Raw genomic sequence first — 11870 nt, 5'->3', positions numbered from 1 at the left:
ATGAGCCCCCAAAGGAGGTTCTCCTATCCTTCATTATTTCCACCGGAGGGAAGGCATTTAAAAGGTGCACAGTTCCTTTCAATGTGATGGCCAGAACTCCCTTTGGAGTTCAATTCTGCTTGCCACAACCTTGCTGCTGGCTCCACCCCCAGTGTCTCCTGGCTCCACCTCCAAAGTCTCCAGATATTTCTTAAATTGGACTTGGCAACCCTAATAAGAGACGGTAAGCTCTGCACATGCTCAGAGGTTGCTGCCCACAAGCTCCTGGCAGTCTCAGGCGCAGACCAGACTGCTTCTACCTTTGCTGAGTGTGTGAAGGGGAGGCTGGAGGGGGAGGCAAGGAGCAAAGAGCCCCCACCCTGCAGGAGGGAATTCAGATTGCCACAAACCTGTTAATGGTTCACAAAGGCCTGGGAGAACCCCTCCCCCCAAAACGGGCGCTTCCCCCACCACCTCGGGCTGCAGAGCCTTGCAAAGGCCTCCCCCTTGCCCCCTCCGGTCTGTTCCCTGGGGGTGGGGCAGAGGGCAGAAGCCTCTCCTCCTCCTTTCTCTTCCACCCTGGCCAGTACTGCCCCCTTCTTCTGCTGGTCTTTCCAAGTGAGAGCTGCGCAGGAAGAAAAGGTAAGAGCTGTGACTTTCCAGGGAAAGAGATTTCCTTTATCTCCAGGGCTGGATTAACAATGAGGCCAAGTAGGCACTTGCCTAAGGGCCCCACGCCTTTAGGGCTCCGGCCACCCCACCCTCCCATTTCCCCCTGCTTGTAGCCCTCCCACCCTGCCTGTGCTGGCATCATCATCAAGTTTGCCTCTCCCCCGCAGCTTTTTCAAAGGGGCTTTGGAGAGGGTGCCTGTAGGCTGCAGTGGGGGCCGTGGGTGGCGGGGCGGACGTTCTGACTCTGAGATAATTTGCAGGGGCCCCCGAGATTTTGACTTCCTAGGGGCCTCCACAGGGTATAATCCGGCCCTGTTTATTTCCCCTCCTGATTACTGAGGATCCTGTATCCTTTTCTTGCAAACGATGCCTTGGTTGTCTTCACCACGGCGATTATCATTCACTCCGGCATTACAGGTGGGTCAGAGGGCAGATGCAGTTGTGGGATTCAAACCCAAGGGTACCTTGCCATACGAAGCAGAGGTCCATCAGTAGCTCAGCCACAGCGTATTGTTGGAACTCTCTGTCTGGGGCAAGTGATGCTCTGTATTCTTGGTGCTTGGGAGGGGCACAGTGGGAGGGCTTCTCGTGTCCTGGCCCCACTGGTGGACCTCTTGATGGGCCCTGGGTTTGGGCCACTTTGTGACACTGAGTGTTGGACTGGATGGGCCATTGGCCTGATCCAACATGGCTTCTCTTATGTCCTAATGTCTGGGGCAGTGATGCTCTTTATTCTTGGTGTTTGGGGGGGGGCACAGTGGGAGGGCTTCTAATGTCCCAGCCCCACTGATGGACCTCCTGATGGCACCTGTTTTTTGCCACTGTGTGATGGAGTGTTGGCCTGGATGGGCCATTGGCCTGATCCAACATGGCTTCTCTTATGTATAGCCACTACAGTGTGCTGGATCTCTGGAGCATCTTCGCTCCTTGTTTCTTTTTTATTTAATTATTGCAAACAAGGCACCAGTTTAAGAACCTCAGAAGAGCCCTGCTGGGCCAGTCCAGTGGGCCATCAGGTCCAGCCTCCTGTCTCACACAGGGGCCAGCCAGTTCCTCTGAAGGGCCCACAACAGGGCAGAGAGGCTGAGGCCTTCCTCCGAGGTTGCCTCCTAGCTCTGGGATTCAGAGGCTTTGTGCGTCTGAACGTAGAGGTTCCCCTCAGCCACCAGGACTAGTAGCCTTTGATAGGCTGATCCTCCATGAATCTATCTAACTCAGGGGTGGGGAACAGTGGCTCTCCAGGTGTTTTTTTGCCTACAACTCCCATGCTGGATGGGGCTGATGGGAGTTGTAGGCAAAAAACACCTGGAGAGCCACTGTTCCCCACCCCTGATCTAACCCTTCGAAAGCTGGCCATCACTACATCCTCCAGCAGCAAATTCCATGCTTTAAACTCTCTGAGTAAAGGAGGATTCCTTTTGTCCATCCTAAATCTGCTGCTCCATTGGATGCCCCCGAGTTCCAGTATTTGAGGACAGGGAGAACGAGTTCTCTTTCTCCACTCTCTACACTAGCCATAGTTTTACAAACCTCATTCATGTGCCCCCCCACCCCCGGCCCTGCCTTCATTTTCTCTTTTCTAAACAGAAAAATTCTTGACTCTTTTGCCTTTCCTCCTAGGGAAGGTACTCCAACCCCTGAAGCATCTTGGTTGCCCTCCTGTGGACTTTTCCCCAACTCTGACATAGGTCGGTCCAGGGCTGGATTAACAATTAGGCCTAGTAGGTACTGACCTATGGGCCCCCATGCCTTTAGGGGCCCTGGGCCGGCTCCCCCTCATTTGCCCCCCTTTTTGCAACCCTCCCAGCGTGCATACACAGCAGTAACTGAGCTGTTCTTTGCCTGCCTTGCCTGGTAACGGCTGCTGCTGGCGTTGTCACCAAGTTTGCCTCTCTCTGCCTCTCCCCCGCAGCTTTGTCCAAGGGGCTTTGGAGAGGGTGCCTCCATGCTGCAGCACGGGCTGTGGGTGATAGGGTGGGCGCTGAGATAATTTGCAAGGGGGCCCCCATGATTTGGACTGCCTAGGGGCCTCCACAGGGTTTAATCCGGCACTGGGTCAGTCTTTGTGGCTGAAACGATTGGGGCTACAGCTAGGCTTGCCAGTCCCCAGGTCCCAGTGGGGGTTCTCCAGCTTTCAAAGGCTCCTTCCCGCCCCAAGTCAGCTGGCCAGCGGGGAGGGGGGGAGGAAGCCCCGCCCCCACGTGCCTTTCCCCCTCCGGAGGCTCCAGTCTCCGATTGAAAGGCTTCCTCTTGGGATGGGGTGTCTGTGTTACTTGGAAGAAGTTGGCAGCAACTCGTGAGTAGAGAGGCCAATCCCTCACTTCGGAGTCGCCAGAAACCGGGGGGGGGGAGGGAAATGTCTGCTGGGCACTTCCTTATTCCCCATGTGCAGATCGATTCTCATAGGGAATAATGGGGAATTGATCTGGAGGTATCGGGGGCTATGGGGGGTGCTGTTTTTTGAGGTAGAGGCACCAAATTTTCAGCATAGCATCCAGTGGCTCTTCCCCAAAATACCCTCCAAGTTTCAAAGGATCAGACCAGGGGGTCTAATTCTATGAGCCCCCAAAGAAGGTGCCCCTGTCCTTCATAATTTCCTATGGAAGGAAGGCGTTTAAAAAGGTGTGCGGTCCTTTAAATTGTGATGGCCAGAACTCCCTTGGGAATTCAATGATGCTTGTCACACCCTTGCTCCTGGCTCCGCCCCCAATGCCTCCTGGCTCCGCCCCCAAAGTCCCCAGAGATTTCTTGGATTGGATTTGGCAATCCTAGCTACAGCGGCCTTCACTTCCAACAGCAACAAGTGTGTGCGTGGTGGTGGGGGGGGGGAAGTTTCCCTCTCTTGGAATTTCTTGCTCCCCACCAATGACTAAGAACGCAAGCTTAAGTACACCCAGAGAACAAGCCCCATATGCCGTGTTCCTCTGTAAGCACTGGGTTGCCAACCTCCAGAGGGGGCCTTTAGATCTCCCAGAATTACATCTGATCTCCAAGACTACAGAGATCAGTTTCCTGGGGGAAATGGCTGCTTTGGAGGAGGGACTTCATGGCCCGTCGACCTCCCTCCCTCCCTGCCCCTCCCCACACCCTGACTCTAGGCTCCATCCCCAAACCTGTAGGAATTTCCCAGCCTAGAGGTGGCAACCCTAGATAAATTCAAGGGCCATGGGGGGTGGAGGTTTAGAGCCCCAGCATCCCAAATTGTGCCACACCAACACAGGGGTGGTCAAAGGGGGTTGGTGTTTTATTCCTTTTACTCCCCACCCCCCAACTTAAGGGTATCTGACCTTTAAGGAGGCTGTGCTGTCTTGTAAATAACTGAATAGAATTTAAATGAATGTTTTCCTTTAAGAGCCTGATGAATTCTCTTGTTGAACACCCATCGCATGAAGCTGCCTCACACTTAAGCAGCCTTCTGGTCTATTGGGGTCAGTCTTGTCTACTCGGACTGCTGGGTCACTCTCCAGGGTCTCAGGCAGAAAAGGGACTCCTCCATCCCCTCCTGCCTGGTCCTTTTGAACTGGAGATGCCAGGGATTGAAACTGGGACCTCCTGCATGCCAAGCAGAGGCTCTTCTGCTGAGCTCCAGCCCCACTTCATGGCTCTCCAGGGTCTCAGGCTGAGGTCTTTCCCATCACCTCCTGCCTGGTCCTTTTGAACTAGAGATGCCAGGGATTGAACCTGGGACCTTCTGCATGCCAAGCAGAGGCTCTTCTGCTGAGCTACAGCCCCACTTCATGGCTCTCCAGGGACTCAGGCGGAGGTCTTTCCCATCCCCTCCGGCCTGGTCCTTTTCAACTGGAGATGTCAGGGATTGAAGCTGGGACCTTCTGCATGCCAAGCGGAGGCTCTGTCACTGAGCCGCAGCCTCTCCCCAAACATGAACACACATGAAGCTCCCTTATACTCAGTCAGTTCCCTTGATTATCAAGGTCATTCTTATCTACTCAGACTGGCAGCCAATTTCCAGGGTCTCAGGCAGAGGTCTTTCACGTCACCTCCTGCCTGGTCCATTTTAACTAGAGATGTCTGTGACTGAACCTGAGACGTTCTGCAGGCTGAGCAGAGGCTCTACCATGGAGTCATGGCCCCTTCAGCATATTTAACTAAAGCTGCTCACCTAAATCTGTTCTGCTGCTGCAAACACTTTGCTCCCCTCCATTCAGTTTGGTGTAGTGGAGAGCCAGTTCGGTGTAGTGGTTAAGTGTGCAGACACTTATCTGGGAGAACAGGGTTTGATTCCCCACTCCTCCACTTGCACCTGCTGGAATGGCCTTGGGTCAGCCATAGCTCTCTTCTCTGGGAGAACCGGGTCTGATTCCCCACTCCTCCGCTTGCAGCTGCTGGAATGGCCTTGGGTCAGCCGTAGCTCTCTTCTCTGGGAGAACCGGGTTTGATTCCCCACTCCTCCACTTGCAGCTGCTGGAATGGCCTTGGGTCAGCCATAGCTCTCGCAGAGTTGTCCTTGAAAAGGCAGCTGCTCTTTCAGCCCCACCCACCTCACAGGGTGTCTGTTGTGGGGGGGAGGAGAAGATATAGGAGATTCAGAGAGAAGGGCAGGGTATAAATCTGCAGTCTGCTTCTTCTTCTTCATTATCTGTGGGTTGATTATCACGTGGTTGTCTTGAAGGGAGACCCAGAGACTGGTGTGGAAAGAGCCCCTGAAAGAGCCTTAAATGGTTTAGGAGGCAGAAAGGGGTACCCCTTTCTATAGACCCCTGTCATGCAACTTGCCCACAAAGTATGACCTTCACCACCGGATGGTGTGGAGGCCTCTGGACTTAGACTTAGGAGTATCCTGGCCAGATAGGGTTGCCAGCTCCAAACTGGAAAATTCCTGGAGATTTGGGGGGTGGAGGCTGAGGAGGGCGGGGTTTGGGAAAGGGGAGACTTGGGGGGGGGGGGATAATGCCACAGAGTCCCAACTTTCAAAGCCGCCGTTTTCTCCAGGTGAACTGATCTGTCGTCACCTGGAGATCAGTTGTAAAATGGGAGATCTCCAGCCACCAATCAGGGGTTGGCAAACTGAACATGTGGTATCCAGGCAGAGCTTTTTTTGTAGCAAAAGCCCAGCAGGAACTTATTTGCATATTAGGCCACACCCCCTGATGCCAAGCCAGCCGGAACTGCGTTCCTGGGCCTTCCTGCTCCAAAAAAGCCCTGTAATCCAGGCAAGGGTGAACCCCAGCACCTCTTTGGAGCCCAGCAGAGGGGAGAGAAGGAAGGGTGCATTGATCCAGTCTTAGCAAATACCTGAGGAATGTCTCCGACTGGTGCCAGTTCTTCCTGATGGTAGAGAATTTGCAGTGAGGCCTCTAGATAGCTTGGAGAGCCAGATGAAGCCGGATTCATGAACAGCTTCGTTGCCCACATTGTGTCCCAAATAGGCCCAGTCGTCCCCCCACCCCAGGCAAAAAAGGCCCCAGCAGGTATGGAGACCCAGCCAGCTCTGGGATGAGGAAAACCTGGAGCTTTGTGGGGGGGGGGGTGGAGCCCAAGGAGGGCAGAGTTTACGCATGGGAGAGACCTCCATGGAGTAGAATGCTCAGGGCTTTTCTTGCAGAAAGAGCTCAGCAGGAACTCATTTGTATATTAGACCACACCCCATTGACATCACCATTATTTCACATAGGGCTTTTTTGTAGAGAAAGCTAGCATGAACTCATTTGCATATAAGGCAACACCCCTTGATAGCGACATTGTCACACACAGAGGGTTTTTTAAAAGAAAAAAGCCCAGCAGGAACTCATTTGCATATTAGGCCACACCCCATTGATGTCACCATTGTCTCACACAGGGCTTTTCTGTAGAAAAATCCCAGCAGGAACTCATTTGCATATTCGGGCACACCACTTGACATCACTATTTTCTCACACAGGGTTTTTCTGTAGGAAAAAAAACCAGCAGGAACACATTTGCATATTAGGCCACACCCCTTTGACACCACCATTGTCTCACTCAGGGCTTTTCTTTAGAAAACCCCCCAGCAGGAACTCATTTGCATATTATGCCACACCCCCTTGATGTCACCATTGTCTCACACAGGGCTTTTCTGTAGAGAAAGGCCAGTAGGAACTCATTTGCATATTAGGCCACACCTTCTGATGCCAAGCCAGCTGGAACTACATTCCTGCATGTTCCTGCTAAAAAAAAAAAAAGCCCTGATAATGGTACAACCCCGCCCCCCCTCCGAAGCAGCTGTTTTCTCCAGGGAAATGGGATCTCTGTTGTCTGGAGATTGGCAACCCTGCTACAGAATGATGAACTCTGACCCAGAGGCCTGCATGGATCTACACAGCTTTGAGAGGCATTATTGCTTCTTGAGAGATTTGGGGCCAAGATGGGCCAAGGTGCCGGATCTGGGGCAAGGGTGAAGGAGGCAAGGACCCCGGTGTTTTCTCAAGCATTTGTTTCATCACCTCGGAGCTGGAAAGGGGGGGGTGTTAACCAAACATCACCAGGGGATTCCTTCCCCTCCCCTGCATTTGGCGCACCCTCCCCTTCAGAGGATATGACAAAAGACACCATTTCACAACACGAAACTGGATGGAGGGGTGGCGGAGGGAAGAATGGAATACAGGGGAGGGGGAATAGAACAAAGTAGGAGTTCTAACACCTTTAAGACCAACAGCAAAAAAAGGGGGACAGGCATAAGAACACAAAGAGTTGCTGGTCCAGGAACTCCACTCTGCACATGCCCAGGGGCAGAGGTTAACTTCCCAATTCTGGAGGGCTGCTGGGGCTTGAGAGTCAGAGCATTTCCCTTTACATTCCCAAGTATGGGCAAGTGGGTGAGAGTAGAAGGCACTCTACATGTGCTCAGAGGCACTGTGTCATCCATAGGAATGGGCATGAACCGGTTCATAAACAAAAGTTCGTGATGAATTTTGGCCCGTTTGTGATTCACGAACTGAAGTTTGTGGCAGCTCACCTGGCACAAACTTTCCAGGAATGTCCAAGCAGTTCATGGTGGTTCATGAAAGGATACATTTCCAGACAGACCATCTCTGCTCAATCAAAATGTCTACCAAACTTCAAAGCAAGAGTGAGTGGGACAGATCCCCTGCAAACCAGAGACATCAACGTTTAAGGGAACCTCCCCTGGGTGCCCCTGTACCCGCCTTCCAAGTTGTCACTTTGAAGTTCTGCAAACATTTTGATTGAGTGGAGACAACCTCTCTTGAAATGTCTCTGCTCACAAACGGGCACTGGCACGAACCTCCATGAACAACTTGAAAAGTCATGGAAAATTCGTGCTGGTTTACCGGCCATAGGCTTGACTTGGCGAACCACGCACTGGCCAAAATTTTGTCACGGACTTTATTTATTTAATTTAGTATATCTCAATTCTGCCTATTCCTTGTAGGGCTGAGGGCGGAGTACAATGTATCATAGAACAATTAAATACAATTAAAACAGTTGTAGGTGGGTGGGGGTGGGCTCCCTCTGGGAATCCTACCCCCCAGGGAAAGTGCATGCGCAATACATAGCCTCTCCTCTCCCGGTGTAGTGAACGCCGCGTGGTCACTGTTTGGCTATGCCTGGCAGATGGTCACTGCAATGGCCTCTCCTGCATTACTGCATCCGTAGCAACACCTTCTCGCTGGTCCCCCCCGTTTTCACAGAGTTTGCTACGTCATGGTGCGACCGAATTGTCCGGCGGTATAACCGGATGGGCAGGCTGGGCCCACCAACTTCGCCAGCCTAAGAGAAGGAAAACTCTAACATCAAACCCGGGCAGATAGAGCTCGTTAATGTAACACCTACCACCTGGAGGACTCACTGCCGGCGTCCCGGCTTACTGGGCCATGGCAGATGACCCCCAGGTGAAAGGGTGGAGCCAGTACCGCGCACACTGCGCTTCACCTAAAAAATTCCTCTGCGCAGGCCTGAAGGGCATATCCACACACACAACCCACAACGCATCAAGTCCTGCAGCGATAGGCAAGGGGCGAAACGGCAGGTGGAAGGTGCCACTGGAAGCCGCAGTCCCGATCCTGCATGTAGGCGGTTCAGGATATTGGTCGCCTGATGCTAACCCGGAGACGAAAGCATCTTTCGGCAGCACCCTGAACGACCAAGCAGCCTTATCTAGGGACAGCACTGCTTGCTCCACACGGAGAGGGGCCTAGAAAAGGTGGCCTAAACAAAGCTCGTCTCCCCCACCCCAGTTGGCTAGCCGCGGTCAACGGGCATCCTTACTTGCGGTCGAAAAATAACAACAAAGAAAAGGCATGCACCTGCCTCACAAAGTGTGCAAAGACTAAAGCTTGCGTGTTGGAACATCAGAACCATGCTTGACACAGTAGACAGTGGTCGCCCTGAACGACGCTCTGCTCTAGTTGCCCACGAACTTCTCAGGTTGAATATCGACATAGCAGCTCTCAGTGAGGTCCGTTTCCCTGAGGAAGGTAGTCTTCAAGAACACGGTGCTGGCTATACCCTCTACTGGTCAGGTAAGTCAAAGGCTGAGAGCCGCCTTTCTGGCGTTGGCTTCATGGTCAGGAACTCCATTGCCTCCAAACTCGAAAACCTGCCAACAGGTCACTCAGATCGCATCATGTCTATGCGCCTCCCACTTCAAAACAAGCAGCATGCAACACTCTTCAGTGTGTATGCCCCAACCCTTCAAGCAGATCCTGCAGAAAAGAACAAGTTCTATGCTGATCTACGCAACCTCGTACGGAAGACCCCTACAGAGGACAAGGTGATCATCCTTGGCGACTTCAATGCCAGAGTAGGTAAAGACTCGGAAGCCTGGAAAGGAGTACTTGGCAAACACGGCATTGGCAACTGCAATGACAACGGGCGCCTCCTGCTAGAATTCTGCATGGAGCACCAGCTCACCATCACCAACACTATCTTCCAGCAGAAGAACAGTCTAAAGACAACCTGGATGCACCCACGGTCCAAGCATTGGCACCTTATCGACTACATTCTGGTGCGCCAGAGAGACCTTCGAGATGTCTTACACACCCGAGTAATGCCCAGCGCAGAATGTCATACGGATCATCGTCTTGTACGCTGCAATCTCCGTCTTCACTTTAAACCCACACCCAGGAGAGGAGGTATCCCTCGGAGGAAGTTTCAGGTTGGCAGCCTCCAGTCAGCCGAAGTTAAAGCTGCCTTCCAGGCAAAACTCCAGTCAAGAATTGAGGACCTCAGTTGCCCCACAGACCCTTCTCCAGAAGCACTCTGGGAACACCTAAAAACTACCGTCCTGCAGATCTCTGAAGAAGTCCTCGGGTTCTCCACAAGGAAGAACAAGGACTGGTTTGATGAGAACAATCAAGAGATCCAAGAATTATTGGCAAAAAAGAGATCTGCCTACCAAGCACATCTTGCTCAGCCCTCCTGTCCCGGGAAAAAAGCAACCTTTCGCGCTGCATGTAGCAACCTCCAGCGCAAGCTTCGAGACATTCAGAACGAGTGGTGGACCAAGCTTGCAGAGAGAACCCAGCTGTGTGCAGACACTGGTGATTTAAGAGGGTTCTACGAAGCCCTGAAGGCAGTATATGGTCCATCATATCAGGCTCAGAGTCCCTTGCATAGTGCAGACGGCCAAGTGCTCCTCACAGACAAGGCATCCATACTGAACCGGTGGTCGGAGTATTTTCAGGTTCTCTTCAGTGCCAACCGCGTAGTTCAAGATTCAGCAATCCACCTCACCCCACTTCAACCGGTGAAAACAGAGTTGGATGAGATCCCCACCCTAGAAGAGACTGTTAAAGCCATCAAGCAACTGAAAAGTGGCAAGGCAGCAGGAGTTGATGGAATTCCACCAGAGATCTGGAAGCATGGGGGCACAGTATTACATAGCTCACTTCACAAAGTACTTGTCACCTGCTGGGAACAAGGCAAATTACCACAGGACTTTCGCGATGCAATCATCATCACCCTATACAAGAACAAAGGGGAAAAGTCAGACTGCTCCAACTACCGGGGGATAACCCTGCTCTCCATCGCAGGCAAAATCCTTGCCAGAATACTCCTGAACAGACTGGTGCCCACCATTGCAGAAGAACTCCTCCCAGAGAGCCAGTGCGGCTTCAGAGCTAACAGGAGCACCACCGACATGGTATTTGTTCTCAGGCAGCTCCAAGAGAAATGCAGGGAACAGAACAAGGGTCTGTATGTGACTTTTGTCGACCTTACCAAAGCTTTCGATACCGTTAGCAGGAAAGGCCTGTGGCAAATCTTGGAACGTTTAGGATGTCCCCCAAGGTTCCTCAGCATGATCATCCAGCTACACGAAGACCAGCGAGGCCAAGTCAGACACTGCAACGACCTCTCGGAGCCCTTCCCAATAGGCACAGGTGTAAAGCAAGGCTGCGTTCTCGCGCCAACTCTCTTTACGATCTTCTTTAGCATGATGCTTCAAAGAGCCGCAGTAGATCTAGATGAGGACGATGGTGTCTACATCCGCTATCGCACCGATGGCAGCCTGTTCAACCTGAGGCGACTAAAGGCCCACTCCAAGACAATGGAAAAACTCATCCGAGAGCTACTGTTTGCTGATGATGCTGCACTCGTCTCCCACTCGGTATCAGCTCTGCAGCATATGACGTCCTGCTTTGCAGAGGCTGCCAAGCTATTCGGCCTAGAAGTTAGTCTGAAGAAGACAGAAGTTCTCCACCAGCCTGCACCCCAGGAAGATTATCACCCTCCCTGCATCACTGTGGGTGAATCAGTTCTGAAGACAGTCCAGCAGTTCAGCTACCTGGGGTGCATCATCTCCTCAGATGCCAAGATCGACAAGGAGATTGACAACAGGCTGGCAAAGGCAAACCGTGCATTTGGCCGCCTGCACAAAAGAGTGTGGAGCAACAAGCATCTGAAAAAAGGCACAAAGATCAATGTTTACAAAGCGGTTGTGATGACAACCCTCATCTATGGCTCCGAATCGTGGGTTTTATACCGTCATCACCTGCGACTCCTTGAGCGCTTTCATCAGCGCTGCCTTCGCACCATCCTCAACATCCACTGGAGTGACTTTGTGACCAACACTGAAGTCCTCAAGCGGGCCGAGGTTACCAGCATCGAGGCACTGCTGTTGAAGACGCAGCTGCGCTGGGCAGGGCATATTTCTAGGATGGAAAACCACCGCCTTCCCAAGATTGCCCTGTATGGCGAACTCTCCACCGGCCATCGAAATAGAGGGGCACCAAAGAAGAGGTACAAGGACTCCTTGAAGAAATCCCTTAGCACCTGTCACATCA

The sequence above is a fragment of the Heteronotia binoei genome, chromosome 17 (genome assembly GCF_032191835.1).
Source record: "Heteronotia binoei isolate CCM8104 ecotype False Entrance Well chromosome 17, APGP_CSIRO_Hbin_v1, whole genome shotgun sequence".
Lineage (NCBI taxonomy): Eukaryota > Metazoa > Chordata > Lepidosauria > Squamata > Gekkonidae > Heteronotia > Heteronotia binoei.
The sequence above is the reverse complement of the archived record's forward strand: the minus strand, read 5'-3'. Positions refer to the sequence as shown.